We start from the raw sequence: 18174 nt of genomic DNA on the forward strand, positions 1-18174 counted from the left end.
CGACGTCTGGGTGCCCTGAAATAATAATTGTCGCAACAAACCCTGAGTATACTAATACTCAGCAAGGCTTACCCGACCAGTGGGTATAACTTAGCCCACATACCTAGACATGCACGGCATTTGGCTGGTGGTTTGTTTTGCAGAAATAGCAACTAGAGGTGTATCCTTACTTTCAATGTTTTAGCCGCATATTTTATATAGATAGACTCTCACTAATGTCTGCTTATCTACACACGCATGTTGGAGCATCCAATTAAGATTCAGAATAGTATCCATTTTTATATCTCTAATATCATAACTCATTTGCTACGAGGTGACAAAGAGATCAAGGCCCTCATATCCGCGAGACACGGCGAATCGATCCGATTTAACCTTGCAAGGTGGACATAACCAACACGGCACGTATAGGCCCCGTCGGACCACACGCACCAACCATTCCCCTCCCCACCTCGAACTACAGGACCGCCCCACCATCATATGGTCAGCCGAGCTTAACGTGAGACCACCAAAAGTAAACATGCATCCCCATTTCTCCGCGACTACTCGACTACCCCAGTAGGTGAGTTGAAGTCCTGTACTTTCGAAGCAAAGCAGTACTAGGCTTACCGGTTTCGACTACCTCCTACTCCCGGCATACGGTTAGTACAATTCAATCCCCGATCAGCACTGCCACAACGACCGGTCCTTAATCGACACGGACGGGGCTAAGACACCCAGGAACCCTGTCCTGCTGCCAAACCTAATACCATCATCCCCGCCCGGTCTCACATCTCCATATCCATTTCAATCCATTTCTCAAATACTGAAGTATAAAGATAACAATATATCTCGCGAGTAACCGGCAATTACTCGGCTTCTAAAGTTTCCTATGTCTCGCGAGTGACACGAAGTCACCCGACTTCTACCGGACTTATTTAGCCTGGCACCGCTATCGACTTAGACATACTAGTAAAAACTCGAGGAAACCTAGGGATCATGTAGCTAGGGTTCCAATCAATTCCTAATACGTAATGCACAAGTAATAGATAAAACATATACATAATGAATCATAATTTAAAATAATAGGACATGCACCGGAGCTTGCCTTACGTCTGCTGCTCTGTACTAGGGTGAGAGGGGCCTTGGGCCGACTCCCCACGGTCCTCCTTCTGCGGGGCTTGCCCCTGTGGCCTCTGTGGCTCCGCAACCACCTCGTACATGACCTCTTCCGCCGTGGCTGCTACACGTGTGCATATGCATATGATATGAGAGAATGCATGCATGATTTGCAAAAATTATAATTAACCCAATACCCAAACAATTTCTGACTGATTACATTAACTACCCCAGACTGAACCTTTCTGTCACTGCCACACCGGTCAGACCGGTGCCCCAGACCGGTCAGACCGGTTCTTGATACTCAGCCATGCCACCGGTCAGACCGGTCACTTCGACCGGTCATACCGATCCTACCCAGATCACAAGATGGAGTCCATGTCGCGGTTAAACTAGTCCACCAAATTCCAAATACTTTCCAGACCTAGGTTGAGGGATGTATAAAGATGATCTTGACCAAAGGAAATCGACGAAAACCCTCTAAAAGATGGATTTACCCAACCCTAGGTGACATTCCTTATATGAGTACACTAGCCTTCAAACTCTCATTCCCTCCTAGGCTTTAGTTCATGGATCTAACTAGAGGTATTTGACCAAAGGGATTCACTCATAACCACCTAGAAAAGGAGATCAACTCAACTCTAACTTGTTTACCTTGAAAGGGCTCCTCCCCCACGAAGAACTTGGATTCCACCTCACCCCGGGAAGGAGTTCATGCCAGGGATGATCCTTGACTCCGATTTGAAGCTTCCCACGCCTTGGATTTGATTTGGTGTGAGGGATTTGAGAGGGAGGGTTTGGGAAAGAGGGGAGGGCACGGGAGAGTGAGGGAGAGGGAGCTGGGCGTGCGCGAGAGAGAGAGAGTGTGCTGTTGTGAGAGTGAGGGAGAGATTTAAATGTTGTGGGGCCCAAAACCACCAACTCGAGCTCGACCGGTCAGACCGGTAGCCTAGACCGGTCAGACCGGTCCGGGCTGAACTGGGCATACTTTGTTAAAAAATTTCCCTCTAGTGGTTTGTGGTGCTAATGATCATAATTAGCCTTAGTGACAGGTAATTAACACCTGAGGTGTTACACCAATTATCACAGTGACACTTGGTGCCATTGCTGTTTGCTCATACCTGATCATTAGACACAAAACTAAAAAGCCAGATGTTACAACTTCTTTTGCTATGGTTGATGCGATCGGCCATAGGCTAGTGTCCTACCATGAAATCGTTCGTGCCCCTGCAAATTTCAGTGAGGACAACCTTCTAGGAAGGGGAAGTTTTGGCAAGGTTTTCAAGGGTCAACTTGATGATGGTTTGTTGGTTGCAGTCAAAGTTCTAAACATGGAGGTTGACCAATCTGTAAGGAGTTTTGATGCAGAGTGCCATGCCTTTCGGATGGCCAGACATCGCAACTTGATAAAGATATTAAACACGTGTTCCAACTTGGATTTCAGAGCACTGCTACTTTAGTTCATGCCCTATGGTAGCTTGGAGTCATACTTGTACACCGAAGGCAGGCCTTGCGAAGGATCATTCCTTAAAAGGCTGGAGGTTATGCTAGATGTATCCGTGGCTATGGAATATCTGCACCATCGGCACCACGAGGTTATCCTGCACTGTGACTTGAAACCTAGCAATGTGCTATTTGATGAAGATATGATTGCACATGTGGCGGATTTTGGCATAGCAAAGATACTGTTAGGAGATGATCACTCCACGGTTTCAGCAAGCATGCCAGGGACAATCGGATACATGGCGCCAGGTATAACAATCCACAAGTCCGGCAAGAAAGATATATGTGCTTTATTTAGTTAACACTAATTTCTTGTTTCAAAATTTCTTTGACAGAGTACGCACTCATGGGACAAGCATCCCGGAAGAGAGATGTTTTCAGCTTCGGCATCATGATTCTTGAGGTCTTCACGGGGAAAAGGCCTACACACCCCATGTTCGTTGGAGGATTGACCCTGAGGCAGTGGGTTTCTCAGGCTTTTCCTAGAAATCTTATTAATGTTGCAGATGAGAAGCTACTGCAAGATGAAGAAGCACGTCTTTGCATTGGTAATCAGACGGAGATTTCCTTGGCATCTTCTTCGACTAGCATGGATAACAACTTCCTCTTGTCAATATTTGAGGTGGGCCTGATTTGTTCCAGTGAGTCACCTGAGGAGAGGGTGTCCATGAACGATGTGGTTTCAAAGCTGAAGGACATAAAAAAGGACTACTCTGCAGCCTTGCAACGCCTACATATATATCACTAGATAAATCCACCGATATATGACATTGCGCGCGTTAATTTGGGTTTCCATTGTTCTGCAAGAACAACTCGTTTGCATACATGCTGCAATGCTATTTATTGTTCTTTAGCTAATTGGCATATCTCTGCAAGTTAGTCAAATATGGTTGTATCAATGTACTAGAATATGTTTGCATAAACCCTGACAAACTAATGATGATTTATGACTGTGCCATCTCATATCTCACCTGTGTTACTACATTCCAGTTCTTTATGTTTTCCCATCTCACATCCCAAATTAACAGAGGAACTAAAAGTGAATTGCACATTCCACTTTTGACCATAAACTCCTTCAACTTACAGACCCCTTCCTCAATGGTAGAGAAAGTAAGCCATTTGTTAGGATTTAAAATTCTTTCAACGTTACCTTTCTAATTACCACATTAAAAAGTTTATAAACTTCATTCTAATTACCACATTAAAAAGTTTATAAACTTCGTTCGTACCCATGAAATAGAATACACTGTTGTGGGCTGGTAATATTCTATTCGAGCCTCATCATCATTAGAGGGCCAAGTCTTTCTGAGAAATACTGCAGACCGAATGGAGCTCCATATTGGCCCTGGTGCATTCTGACATCAGGGTGAAATACTGCGGGCCGAATGGAGCTCTATATAGAGCCTTGGTGCATTCTGACATCAGGGTAAATGGAAAGATAATAAGTTAACATAAATTTGTACATCTGCTCGGTTAGTATTGATATTGCAAATATATTTTGCATCTTTGCATTTAACTAGCTTATGTGGAATTGTGCATTCTAACCCCCTAAACATGTATCTAAATTACCCACCTATGCCATTATGAAAAATAATCTAAAATAACCCCTAATCTTCATGTAAATTACCCACTTATGCCATTATAAAATAATATCAAATGACCCCCTAAATTTTCATATATATTATCCAATGATAACATAATAAAAAGTTAAAATGAACCCCAAATCTGAATCAAAATTATGTTATTATAATAAAATCTTAAAGCGCATCAATATTAAATTCTAAATTACTATTCCAATCATTATCAATATATTATTTATGTTATTATTTATATAAACATACTAACCACAATGTGTTTGTCACCATATATTCATGTATAAGAGAAGAGATAAGAATACAATTTTTATGTTGTTCACATAGCTCAAACAAAGTGTTCAATTAAACACATTTCAAACATATATGGAGGTGTGATGCAAAGTGAGAAAAAATTATTAATAACTAAACCTATCACATTTATTGTAATTACATAATGATAAATATGTATCTTTGCAGTATTGGATTAGAATATTTAATTAGTTATAGAGAATATGAAATAGATAATTATTAGATATCTATAACTAGCCTATGCTCCGCACGGGTTGATAGACTAGTAAGCATAATTGCACTTACATCTCCACATAACTAGTAGTAGCACAGGCAGCACAAGAGCATGTGGAAGGTTAGGAAGAGGGACTCACCATGATTTGTCGCTGGGGCTGGAGGATGCCGTGCATCAGGGTGCGCGCCAGCCGCCGCCTCTCCTCGGATGCTCATGGATGTTGCCCTGCTTGGGGAGTCACCGCGTCCCCCTGGTCGAGCCCGGCTTGACGTCCTTGTTCTCATGCAGACTGCGGCTTCCTCAAGTCCTCTCCGCTGCTGGCATGGAGTCCTGTCGTGCAGTCACCAATCTCCCTCGCCGCTGCTCCGCCACACAATTATCATCTTCAAGATGCATGGTGTGGTTTTTACCGGGCCCTCCTCTCCACCGCCTGCACAAGTCCCGCTGCGCAGCTGCTGCAAGTCCACCCTGCAACCGCCACCTCCCTCTCGCCAATGGTGGCATCAGTTCCTTCCGAAAGAAGGAAATTGTCTCAATCTGATCTAATTCGTAATGGCCGGCGCGGCCTAGCAAGGAGGCTGGTCTAGATGGGGTGCGTTGGGTAAAAGGCCGGTGCCCTGCTGCCTGCTGGGTCGAGGAGTCGCGTAGTCGCGCTCGGGCCAGGGTTAACATTACCGATCGGTCCGGCCAAACCGGCGCGGTCCGGTACCGGTATACCGGTCCGGTTTGGCCGGAAACCGGTCCAAACCGGTTGAATTCAAAAGACGCAGTGCAACCGGTTCGGAACGGTGTTGGGGATTGGACCTTCGGGTCAATCCCTCACCCTCAGAAATGCTCCCTAACCTGTTTGCAGGGCCACAACGAAATGGAGCCAAGCATACCCGAAGGTATCGGATGAACACTAAGAAGCGCAAGCTCAAAAACCATGACCTTCGAGCCGAAGGATATCACCTTCTGAAGGCCGAAGGTAACGGATGGCTGCCCAGAAGCGCAAGCACAAACACCAAGGCCTTCGGTCCGAAGGGTACCACTTCCACCGCGTCGAAGGTGACAAACGGCCACCCGGAAGCATAAACTCGAAGATCAAGACCTTCGGGAAAAGAGCCCGCGGCCGGGAACGAGGATGACGGCTGGTCGATCGTTGATGGAACCTTCATGGCCCAAACTCCCGGAGGTACCCGAAGGTTATTGTAACCTTTGTCGGCTGAAGACATGTGAGTAAAACGTGAATATGTAAGAAGGTCGGATTTGTACACCTCCCGAGTATGTGAGAAGGTCGGATTTGTAAACCTCTCACCTTGTAATTTTACCCCGGAACCGGCTGAGAGTGAGCTATAAGTGAGTTGGGAGGGGCAATTTAGGAAAACCTGGCCGAGGGCTAGGGGTATAAATAGCCCTCTCTCTCCACAGTGTAAAAGATTGAATTTTCTGATCATTATTGGAGAGTTCGACACTTACATTCATTACAACCTTTCTTACTGTTCATGCTCCCTGTCTGGGCATCTACAAAGCAGAGATCCCAACAGCGGCGCCCACCGTTCCAGCACGTAAGACAACCCTCGATGGCCCCAGCAAAGAAGAAAGCCACCGCCGGCACCACAAGCACCTCCACTGAGCCTGGCCGCACCCTCGACGGCCCCCAACCGCAGCACGAAGGAGCCAACCCACAAATGGAAGACATCAACAACGAAGCTGCCCTTCATGGAGACCTGTTTGATAACACTGAAAACACCGAAGCTCATCAACTCACAGAAGCAGCACTCAAGCTCAAAGCCCTCGAAATGAAGAAAAAGAACATCGAAGCCCAGCTTGCCACCAAAAAGAGGGCAATGGACCAAGCCAACAAGCTAGCTGAGGCCAGGCGCAGGCTAGCAGAGATGGAGGCAAAAGTTGAGAGCTTACAGAGGGCATACCAAGAAATGCCCGAAGATTCCTCCCAGCAAGAAAACCGCGTCATCCTACAGACAGTCTTCGCTCATAATGAGAACCAAAGGCCACCGCCGGTCAACCTCCCATTTGACCCGACCTCGCCACTCTCAGTCGCTCTGCAGCGAACTTCATGGCCGCTCGGCTACAAGCCAACTCAGCTCCCGAAGTACAACGCCACAACAGATCCAACTCAGTTCTTCATGGCCTACGAAGCAACCATCGGTTCGGCCGGAGGTGATGACTCCACCATGGCCAAGTCCTTTGTCATGGCCTGCGAAGGTTCTGTGGCTAACTGGTATTCGTACCTGCCTCCGCAATCAATCAACAACTGGTACCAGCTGAAAGGAAGGCTCCTCCAGGACTTCCAGGGCTTCAGAAGGCTCACTACCAACACTGTCAAAGATTTCAAGTGCCCCCAGCATGACCGCGAGCCTCTCTATGACTACTTTCGGAGGTTCGTCCAAAAGAAGGCTCAAATTCCAAACTTCCCAGAGAAAGATGCGATAGAAAAATGCATCGAGGGACTCCTGCCTGGTCAGCTTGCCTCCCACCTCATAAGAGAGCCTCCGAGGACTCTAGAGGAGCTTTATTCAGAAGCAGAAAAGTACGCGAAGTCAGACGCCGACCACCGCAGAAGGGTCGAGCAAAGAAGAATCATGCGTCAGGCTGAAAAATACAACCAGCAAACATGGCAGCAAGAGAAGCAGCCAGCTCACCAGCTCATCTTACCTCTGGAAACTTCACATGAAGATGAGGATCAGATAACCTTCGATCCCTTCATGACACCACCAGAGCCGGAGCCCCAACGCTCAAACGACAAGCAGCCTTCGTCCGGGGCACGAGGCAGAGGTCGCGGCAGAGGAAGGGGCCGAGGTCGTGGACCTTCGCGTGATCCCAAAAAATTCTTCTGTCACTTCCATGGATCTGAATCCGACCACAGAACAAACTAGTGCCCGGAGAAGAAAAAGACCATTGACAGAATGGAGGCCGAGAAAAAGGCGAAGCTAGTTGGGCACACTACATGGCCACAGACCCAACAACCTCAACAAATACAGTACACGTAGCCTTCGTTCGTTCCACCTCAACCATTCACACAAGTATACCGCCAACCCATGTTTAACTACAACCACAATCACAGTTGGCAGCCGCAACCAAACCCTCCAACGCAAACCATTCAACCCACAACCCAAGCTCAACCCACTCAGGAGCAGCTACCACCACCCCCAGCTCACCCACCAAAACAAGAAAACCAAACCACAAATAGCCAACCCGCGGCACTACCATCCTTCGGCATGATCATGCCCATCTCCGGAGGTTCTACCCTGGACTTCGAAAACAAGAGGCAACGCAGGGACTACTTCAGGCAAGTCCATTGCATCATCTCCAAAAGTCCAACCAAGAGAACCCAGTGGTCACACTCTCCGATCACCTTCTCTGAAGAAAATGTCAACCTCATCAGCTACCCACACACAGATGCTCTTGTCATCGAGGCAAACATTCAGGGCTGGAGGATTGGCAAGATACTAGTTGACACCGGTAGTTCTGCAGACATCATCTTCTCCGATACCTTCGATAAGATGGGTATCGACCGAAGCCTGCTTCAGATTTCGGAAATCCCTTTAATGGGATTCGGAGGAAAGAGAGTGAACGCAATCGGCAAACTGTCACTCCCAGTGTCCTTCGGAGATACGACCAACGCAAGAACAGAGCACATCACCTTCGATGTGGTAGAAATGTCGTACACATACCGCGCAATCTTAGGAAGAGGAACAATTAACAAGTTCGAAGCTATCGTCCATCAACTATACTTGTGCATGAAAATGCCAGCTCCCGAAGGGGTCATCACCGTTTGCGGGGACCAACAACTTGCGCGGGACATTGAACGGGGATACACCCCAGGACAGAAAAATGTGCACAATCTTCGGACTGAATCCAAGCCAGTTACCGTCGAAAAGCACCAACGGGACAGCGAGAAAGCAACCTTCGAAGAAGACTGTGAAGTCAAGAAGGTCCCCCTCGATGTACACCTCCCCGACAAAATGGTGACTATCAATGCAACCCTAGAGCCTGAAGAGGAGAAAGAACTTCTCGAGTTCCTCCGCAAGAGCCAAGATGTTTTTTGCATGGTCCGCCAACGACCTTCGGGGAGTTAGCAGAGACATCATCGAGCATCGCCTGGACACCAACCCAAACATCAAGCCGAAGAAGCAGAAGCTTCGCAAAATGGCAGATGAAAAGGTCGTAGCAGTCAAGGCCGAAGTCCAGAGACTGCTAAATGCAAATGTCATTAGAGAAGTCAAGTACCCAACATGGCTGGCAAATACTGTGCCGGTCAAAAAGAAGAATGGCAAATGGCGCATGTGCATTGACTTCACTGACCTCAATAAAGCCTATCCGAAGGATGATTTCCCATTGCCAAGAATCGACAGAGTCGTCGATGATGTGGCAAACAGTCAACTGATGTCTCTACTGAACTGTTTCTCCGGATACCATCAGATCTGGATAAGGAAAGAGGACGAATAAAAAACAAGTTTCATAACCCCCTTCGGCACCTACTTCTTCGTGAGGATGCTCGAAGGACTAAAGAATACAGGACAGTCTTTTTCAAGAATGTCTTCTGTAGTCTTAGAGCATCAACTTAGAAGGAATGTCCTGGCTTACGTTGATGACATTGTTGTAACCAGTTCAATAAGAAGCAACCACGTGGCAGACCTGACCGAAACCTTCGCAAGCTTAAGAAAAGCAGGACTGTCCTTGAACCCCAACAAGTGCATTTTTGGAGTTCACAAAGGAAAGGTGCTAGGATGCCTAGTGTCCACCAAAGGCATCGAAGCAAACCCTGACAAAGTAAAAGCTCTTTGGAACATGGAGGAGCCAAAGTCCATCAGGGACGTACAGAAACTTACAGGGCGGATTGCAGCCCTAAACAGATTCATCCCACGCTCTGCAGATCGAAGCCTACCATTCTTCAAGGTCCTTCGCAGCGCAAACAAATTTGAGGGGGCCCTGAGCAAAGGGAAGCCCTCAAGGCGCTCAAAAACCACCTGCAGAACATGGTCAAAATGACCTCACCTGACCCGAAGGATGTGTTGCTCCTATACATCGCAGCATCCTACTCCGCCGTCAGCACAGCGCTCGTGCTCGAGAGAGAGAGCGAAGGAAAAAAGAAGCAACTACCTGTTTATTTCGTATCCGAAGCTCTCGCAGGCTCGAAGCTCATGTACTCAGAGCTAGAAAAAATCGCATATGCAGTAGTCATGTCTGCCCGGAAGCTTCGACACTATTTCGAAGCTCACAAGATAATCGTGGTCACAGATCAACCCTTGCATGACCTGTTCAGCAACAGAGAGGCCTCAGTCAGAATTGCAAAATGGGCTTCGGAGCTCTCGGAGTTCTATATAGACTTCGAAAGAAGAACAGCCATTAAATCACAAGTACTAGCAGATTTCATTGCCGATTGGACATCCCCAACATTCAAGGAGGAACCTTCGACTGAAACTTGGATCGTGCACTGCGATGGGGCCTGGTGTAACGACGGAGTGGGCATTGCTGCAATCATAGTCTCCTTCGGGAGCAAAAACAAGATACGCAGCACGACTTACCTTCGGCAACCTAGAATCATCTACCAACAACACAACCGAGTACGAAGCCTTGCTCCTGGGACTTCGCAAAATGAAAGCCCTTGGCCACCAAAACTTCATAGTCAAACAGACTCGAAGGTTGTCAGAGATCACATCGAAAAGGACTCAGAGGCAAGAAAACCCGAGCTTATTGAGTACCTTGATGCAGTTATATCCATGGAGAAATATTTCAAAGGCTTCGACATCGTTCATATCCTGAGGCACATGAACGACGAAGCAGACAAACTGGCAAAGGCAGCATCAAGAAAAGAGCAGTTACCATCAGATGTATTTTTCGAAGAAATCAAAGAACCTTCGGTCAAGCCGAAGAAAGAAAAACAAATCTCAGTCATCTCAGCCGAAGATTGGAGAACACCTATAATGGAGTACCTTCGGGGAAACATTGAGTTGCCAAATGAGAAAGAGGAAAAGAAAATGTTCCAAAGAGCGAGGGGCTACGTTATCTCCGAGGGAGAATTGTTCAAGTCAGGTGTAACCAGCCCATGGTTAAAGTGCATCTCAACGACCGAAGGAATCGAGCTCCTCAAGGAAATTCACTCCGGGTCTTGCGGATCTCACATTGGCTTCAGACAACTTGTCTCCAAAGCCTTCAGGCAAGGATTCTTCTGGCCAACAGCCCTGAAGGATGCTCAACACATAGTGAAAACATGCCAAGCATGCCAAATGATGGGCCCGAAGTCCACAAAACCTTCGGAGCCAATTCAGCTGATACCCCCCACCTGGCCTCTTCAAAGATGGGGAATTGATCTAGTGGGCCCCCTACCCACAGCACAGGGCAATTACAAGTACGCAGCAGTTGCTGTTGAGTACTTTACAAAATGGATCGAAGCCAAGCCACTCATCAACATCACATCGGAAACAATCAGAAAATTCTTTTGGCAGAACATCGTCTGCAGGTTCGGGGTCCCAAGGGAGATCACCGTCGACAACGGAAAACAGTTCGACTCACAGCTCTTCAGAGAATTCTATTACAGTCTTGGCACGAAGGTAATCTTTGCTTCGGTGTACCACCCACAATACAACAGGGCTGTCAAAAGGGCCAACGGCATCGTCTTCGGCAGCATTAAGAAGTGCTTGTTCGATCAGAAAAAGGGCAAGTGGGTAGATGAACTTCCGAAGGTCATCTGGTCCCACAACACCTCAGAATCAAGAACCACCAAGTTCACCCCATTCAGGCTACTATATGGTGCCGAAGAAATGACCCCAGAAGAGCTTAAGAATCGAAGCCTAAGGGTGACCCATCAAGTCGAGGGCACACCATCTGAGGAGAAAGAGCTCATAGGGCTAGACATCCTGCAAGCTTCGGAAAATCTAGAAAAGTATCAACAAGAAACAACGAAGTGGAGAAACAAAAAAATAGTGAAAAAGGACATCGCAGTCGGAGACTGGGTCCTAAAAAGGAAGCCAAATGCCGAAACCTTCGGCAAACTACAACCCAAGTGGGAAGGACCATTCCTTGTAATCAAAAGCAACAGACCAGGGTCATATCATTTGTCCGACGCCGAAGGCAATGAGCTGCAGCATCCTTGGAATGCCGACAGCCTCAAAAAATACTACATTTAAGTTTGTAAAAAGGACGCATCGCGAAGCTATAAGCGATCGCGGACCTTCGCATTTAATTTCAGTTATTTCATACATTGTAAACGGGCCGTACTCTTTTCCTCACAAGGGGAAACTCCGCACAGGAGGTGAGGTTTTTGATGAGGCGGACCCAGTGTAAACTATCTCAATACAATGAATTTTCCCCAAACAGTGTCACTCTCGCCTAAGCAGCCAAAATGGCAAGCTTCGGCAAACATCTGCATGCCAAACAAAACAGTAAGTTAGCAAAGTATGCAGAATACGCAAACTTTGCATACTCATCAAAACAAACGCACAACAAGTGCCAAAACGCCAAGGGGCTTCGACCTTTCAAAAGGTCCGAACCAAAAAACCTTCGGCACAAACGCACAACAAGTGCAAAAAACGCCAAGGGGCTTCGACCCTTCAAAAGGTCCGAACCAAAAAACCTTCGGCACAAACGCACAACAAGTGCAAAAAACGCCAAGAGGCTTCGACCTTTCAAAAGGTTCGAACCCAAAAACCTTCGGCACAAACGCACAACAAGTGCAAAAAACGCCAAGGGGCTTCGACCTTTCAAAAGATCCGAACCAAAAAACCTTCGGCACAAACGCACAACAAGTGCAAAAACGCCAAGGGGCTTCGACCTTTCAAAAGGTCCGAACCAAAACACCTTCGGCACAAACGCACAACAAGTGCAAAAAACGCCAAGGCGCTTCGACCTTTCAAAAGGTCCGAACCAAAAAACCTTCGGCACAAACGCACAACAAGTGGAAAAATGCCAAGGGGCTTCGACCTTTCAAAAGGTCCGAACCAAAACACCTTCGGCACAAGCACACAACAAGTGCAAAAATGCGACAGGGTTTCGACCAATCAAAGCATCCGAACCAAAAAGGGCACATAAAGTGCAAAGCGAAGGCCAACAGGATGCCTCGGAAAAATCAAAAAATGGATGCCAGAAAGGGGGAGAGGACGTTTTTTTTCCACAAGAACCTTCGGCACCCATCATTCGATTTACCCAAAACAAAAAGAACAAAGACCCTCGAGGACAACAGCGCGAAAGAAAGGGGGGAGACGTTTTTTCACCAAAAACAAAGTTTTCGCACATTGCCTCGTCGGGAAACAAATCTCATATCGAAACAACAAACGCTCCAGCAAAAAATACCTCCGGGCAACGACTCATTAGGAAGGGGGGAGACGTTTTTCGAGAACCACCCTAACGAGCGTCGCCCCGGATAAAAACAAATTACATACAAAAAGGTCCTTTGGCAAAGAAAAGCGAAGGCTATGGGGGGAGACGTTTTTCTCCAAGAGCCCCACAACAGTAAAACTCTGCAAAATTCGAGTGCAAATATGCCTAACACATCGCACAACACAAGGCACCTCGAAGGATACACATCACAAGGCACCTCGAAGGATGCACATCACAGCACCTCGAAGGATGCACATCACAAGGCACCTCGAAGGATGCACATCACAGCACCTCGAAGGATGCACACATAAAGGAAAATGAAGGATACGCAATAAAAGCCATTACAAAGGCAATCGTGAAAGTCACATTCAGTCAAGGGGGCAAAACATGTTACAATGAATTTCTACCGGACCAGATTAAATACTCCGCAATGCTGCATCCAGGACGAGCAAGGCTAAAAGCCTCCCAGCTCATCAATACCATAGCATTGTTCACATCCTACACCATGGCAATATTTACAGACCAAAGGGCCAGAAAACTACCAAAGTAAACTACAAACCAAACTACACCTGAGCCCCCGAAGAACCAGCAGCAACATTCCCCGAAGGATACCTCCGATCCTCGGACATTCGATTGTCCTCCGAAGGCTGATTAGGAGCCGCCTCCTGCACCAAATAGACGAAATCAATTAAAAACAAACAAAAGAAAAAATGAAAACTTGCTGGAACCAAACCTACCTCAGCAGCTGCGGCCGCCAGAGTCCGAACGGCAACTTTGCCAGAAATTTCCCAGAAACGCTCAAAAAATGCAGCCTTCACATCCTGAATACTTCCCACCTCCGCTGCCAAACCTTCGTAGGGTACATACTAAAAATCATCGAGTCGGGCAAGGTCAACTGCGCCGGCACGAAGAAGATTTCCAACAAGCCCCTCGAAGGAGACAGACGCCGCGTTGTCATTTGCAATACTCATCACCTCTCCGAGGCCTTCAAACTCGGACATCAACCAGTCCAAAAGCAGGAAGAAAACTTGGGGACATTCGACCGGCTCAGGCAAGGGCAAAGGCTCCGCTCCAAGGGCAGAAAGAGCCTTCTTGTACTCTTGGTAAACCCCTTCAGCTCGTCTGGCAACCTCGGGTAAGACCCGCTCGAGTTCAGTCATTTTAGCCTGAACCCACTCCAGCTCGGTGATCCTACTCTTAAGGTCAGCCTTCTCGTTCGCATCCCCCTCCACGGTCCTCCGAAGGCTCTCCAGAACCTTCTCGTTATCCGAAGCAACAGACTCTAGCCTCGAACACCTGGCTTTCAGTTGCTGGTTCTCGTCCTTCAAAACTAGAATTTCAGCCTCAGCCTGCCGGAGCTTGTCAGCCAAACCCAGTCTCTCGGTGGCACTCGCCACCCGAAGGTCCGCGTCCGCTTTGGCCTTCTGCATCAAAGCTCGGCTGGCGTGGGCAAGCTTCTTGCTCAGCTCAGCAACAATGAAAACAGCGTCGGAGGTAGACGCATCTGCCACGGCTGCATTAAATCCTGAATCAAAAACAAAATCACCTTCGGGAACACTAAAAATTGATCAAGAGACAAAAATAAAAAAAGACCCCACACCTTTCTCGGGAGGGAGAATCCCAGTCGCGCCAAGCCTGTGCATCACGGCCAAGAGCTGCTGCATCGACGCCGATACAGCTGCAGAAAATAACATAAGTAAAAACCCCCTTGGAAGCGGCGAACGAGATAGGAAATCAGGAAAAGCCAAGTAGGTGAAACTTACCAGACTCGTCGAAGGTCATCCCCTCCAAAGCCTCCACCTCTTTGTCCGAAGGTGGAGCAAAGGAACCTCCACGAGCCTCTCCACCTCTGAGCGCCATCAGCGTCTCACCTACCAAGATCTCCCCCTCCTCGATGTTCACCGCAAGAACAGGCTGCGCGTCCTTCGGCGCCGGAGCCGAGTCCTTCAGGACATCGGCCGTCGAGGCAGCAACCTTCGGCACGGGTGGCTTCGGAAGGTCCACAGGATTGGCCACAGTCTTGACGAGGCTCTGAATCCTCCGGCGTTTCGTCGTACCTTCGGATGAACAATGAAGATTAATCAACGCTTTCGCCACCTCAACCCGACGGCCGAAACCGAAAAGCATGGTCCCGTACTCATCGCTAAGATCATAACGGGATCTAAAAAGCCTCCCTTCGAGAACTACAATCTCCCCGCCCACCGTCCCCATATGCTCTTCCATAAATGAGGGCGTACCGCTGTCGCCCGAAGAAACCTCCTCATCTTGCGCCTTTCTCTTGGCGCTCTCAGCCCGCGCAACTGAAACCTTCGTGCTCGGGGGCTTCCGACCACGACCGCGCCTCCGCGTACCGGTAGCCCCGGAGCTCCCTGCCTCCTCCACCTTAGCCTTACCTCTGGACTTCGCCTCAGGAACCTCCGAACCTACGTTCCCCGGCGGCGTCATCCTTGGAACGGCGTTAGCCAGGACAGGCCGAGGCTCGTAAGCAACGCCCATCTCAGCTAGGCACCGGTTCAACCGAAGGTTCCCTCCGCACACCTCCACCAAAGAACGGTACTCCTTTTTGTTCCATGGCCCCAGTATCTCCGCAGCCCGACGCTCTAGCTCATCAACAATAACTTCATCACTGGCACCTTCGGGTCTCCGAAGCCCAAAAACCGGAGAAATCACATCGTACTTCAAACCAACAAAGCGTTTGCGCTCGAACCTCAACAGAGACCAGCCAGCAGCCAGTGGCCAAACCTTGGCAGCCAGAAATTCCTCGACAGCATCCCTGCCACCACAAACTTGGCAAGCTGTCATGAAAGCTTCCAGACACGATTTGAAACCTGGCCCACGTTTGCTGAAGGCAGGCTGATAAACGTGATCGAACATCTCAATGTCCGAAGCAAGAAGATACTTCTCCTCGCTAGAACCTTCGGGATTAGGGAAGCCAATCTTCGCGTAAAACCAGTATCTCAACCAGTTCCCCTCCCACTTGTTCTTGTAAGCTGTCGAGAGCATAACCTTCAACAGGCCAGTCCTTTTGTTCGGCTTACAAGGAACGAAGGTGCAGCAGCCGTTCTGAACCTCGCTAAGCTCGGCATCATCATCTACATAGACCTTACGAGGCTGGCAGTGCAGCTGAAAAAGTCTGCAAAACGAATCCACAGACACTTCCCCTCCGAAGCTCCGCACTACCCACAGAAATTTGGCCAATGTAACAATCTCGTTCGGAGTGAAATGGTGTAGCTTCGCGTTGAATGGCTCCAAAAGCTTCGGCACAATTGGATCCATCGGAAGTCTAAGTCCCGCTGTAAAAAAATCCTTAAAGACCAAAACCTCACCGGTCTCCGGTACAGGAATCAATTCAGCCCCCGGAGGGCGACAAACCCCCTCGGCGAAATAGCCCTTCGTAATGTAGAAGTCTATCATGCTCTGAGATACGACAGATGGCTCGAAAAGCAGAGTCTTACGTTTCTCCAGAGCCATCAGTTCCGACACGTCCGCAGACACAGCCGAAAGGCTCTCGCTGGACTGCTGCTGCTGAGAAGGCTGCGAACCACCCGCCTCTCCTTCGGAAGCTGGGCAGAGTCTGTACGGAGAACCGCCCTCTTAATGAATGCCATAACTACAAAAATAAATAAAAACAAAGTCAAATTAGAAACAAAGGCTCAAACGAACCTTCGATCAACCTCGCTGTCTGTTTAGTGCGAGCCATGAGCCGCAAAGTTACTTACACCGAAGAAAACGAGTAGCTTCACCACGCACGAAACCAGAACCTTCGGACAAAGCGCTTTATAGCAAAAAGCGACGAAGGAAGGCAAAGCTCGAGAGGGCACAGGTTTTACCCCACCCCCCTCCTCCGCTTATATAGGCGGTGAAAAGGAACAGTTCCAGTGGTAAAACCGAGGAGACGGCAGCCCAAGCGGCGCAATCAGAGAACGACACGTAAACAACAAAAACCAACCGTTGCAGCCGACGGTTCGGGAGACGTTTTTCCTAGGGGGCTTCCCGAAGGTTACACGCAATCTTCTTCATTAACAAGGGTTCGGACCGTCGGCTTGCCCTCGAGGGGCTACTGTTGGGGATTGGACCTTCGGGTCAAGCCCTCACCCTCAGAAATGCTCCCTAACCTGTTTGCAGGGCCACAACGAAATAGAGCCAAACATACCCGAAGGTATCGGATGAACACTAAGAAGCGCAAGCTCAAAAACCATGACCTTCGAGCCGAAGGATATCACCTTCTGAAGGCCGAAGGTAACGGATGGCTGCCCAGAAGCGCAAGCACAAACACCAAGGCCTTCGGTCCGAAGGGTACCGCTTTCACCGCGCCGAAGGTGACAAACGGCCACCCGGAAGCATAAACTCGAAGATCAAGACCTTCGGGAAAAGAGCCCGCGGCCGGGAACGAGGATGACGGCTGGTCGATCGTTGATGGAACCTTCATGGCCCAAACTCCCGGAAGTACCCGAAGGTTATTGTAACCTTCGTCGACTGAAGACATGTGAGTAAAACATGAATATGTAAGAAGGTCGGATTTGTACACCTCCCGAGTACGTGAGAAGGTCGGATTTGTAAACCTCTCACCTTGTAATTTTACCCCGGAACCGGCTGAGAGTGAGCTGTAAGTGAGTTGGGAGGGGGCAATTTAGGAAAACCTGGCCGAGGGCTAGGGGTATAAATAGCCCTCTCTCTCCACAGTGTAAAAGGTTGAATTTTCTGATCATTATTGGAGAGTTCGACACTTACATTCATTACAACCTTTCTTACTGTTTATGCTCCCTGTCTGGGCATCTACAAAGCAGAGATCCCAACAAACGACTTACCGGTCGGTTTGGCCGGTTTACCGGTCGGTTTGACCGGTAACTGATCAAATTCAAATTTTTCCTTTTTTGGTTTAAATTCAAATGCCCGCAAAGTATACTAAATAAATATTTGTATAACATATTTTAGCCTAAATAAACCCTCTAACCCTCTTTTGTACTACTTTTATATTGTATTTGTATACTTTTATATGCACGTTTTTTTTAACTTAAAATCCCCGCAAACTATACTAAATGAATGAATTTTTGAGAAAATTTGACACTATTAGATTCGTCGCACCTTGAAGTATTTTTAGGAATTCTTTGAGAATTTTTCATTTTTTAAATTCAAATTTAAATTTTGAATTTGGGC

General features: G+C 48.0%; 1 pseudogene; it reads left to right on the forward strand.

Moving 5' to 3' along the window:
- Positions 1-2426: 2426 nt before the first annotated feature.
- Positions 2427-3346, forward strand: LOC120655066 (annotated as a pseudogene).
- The last annotated feature ends 14828 nt before the right edge of the window (positions 3347-18174 follow it).

The sequence above is a fragment of the Panicum virgatum genome, chromosome 1K (genome assembly GCF_016808335.1).
Source record: "Panicum virgatum strain AP13 chromosome 1K, P.virgatum_v5, whole genome shotgun sequence".
Classification (NCBI taxonomy): domain Eukaryota; kingdom Viridiplantae; phylum Streptophyta; class Magnoliopsida; order Poales; family Poaceae; genus Panicum; species Panicum virgatum.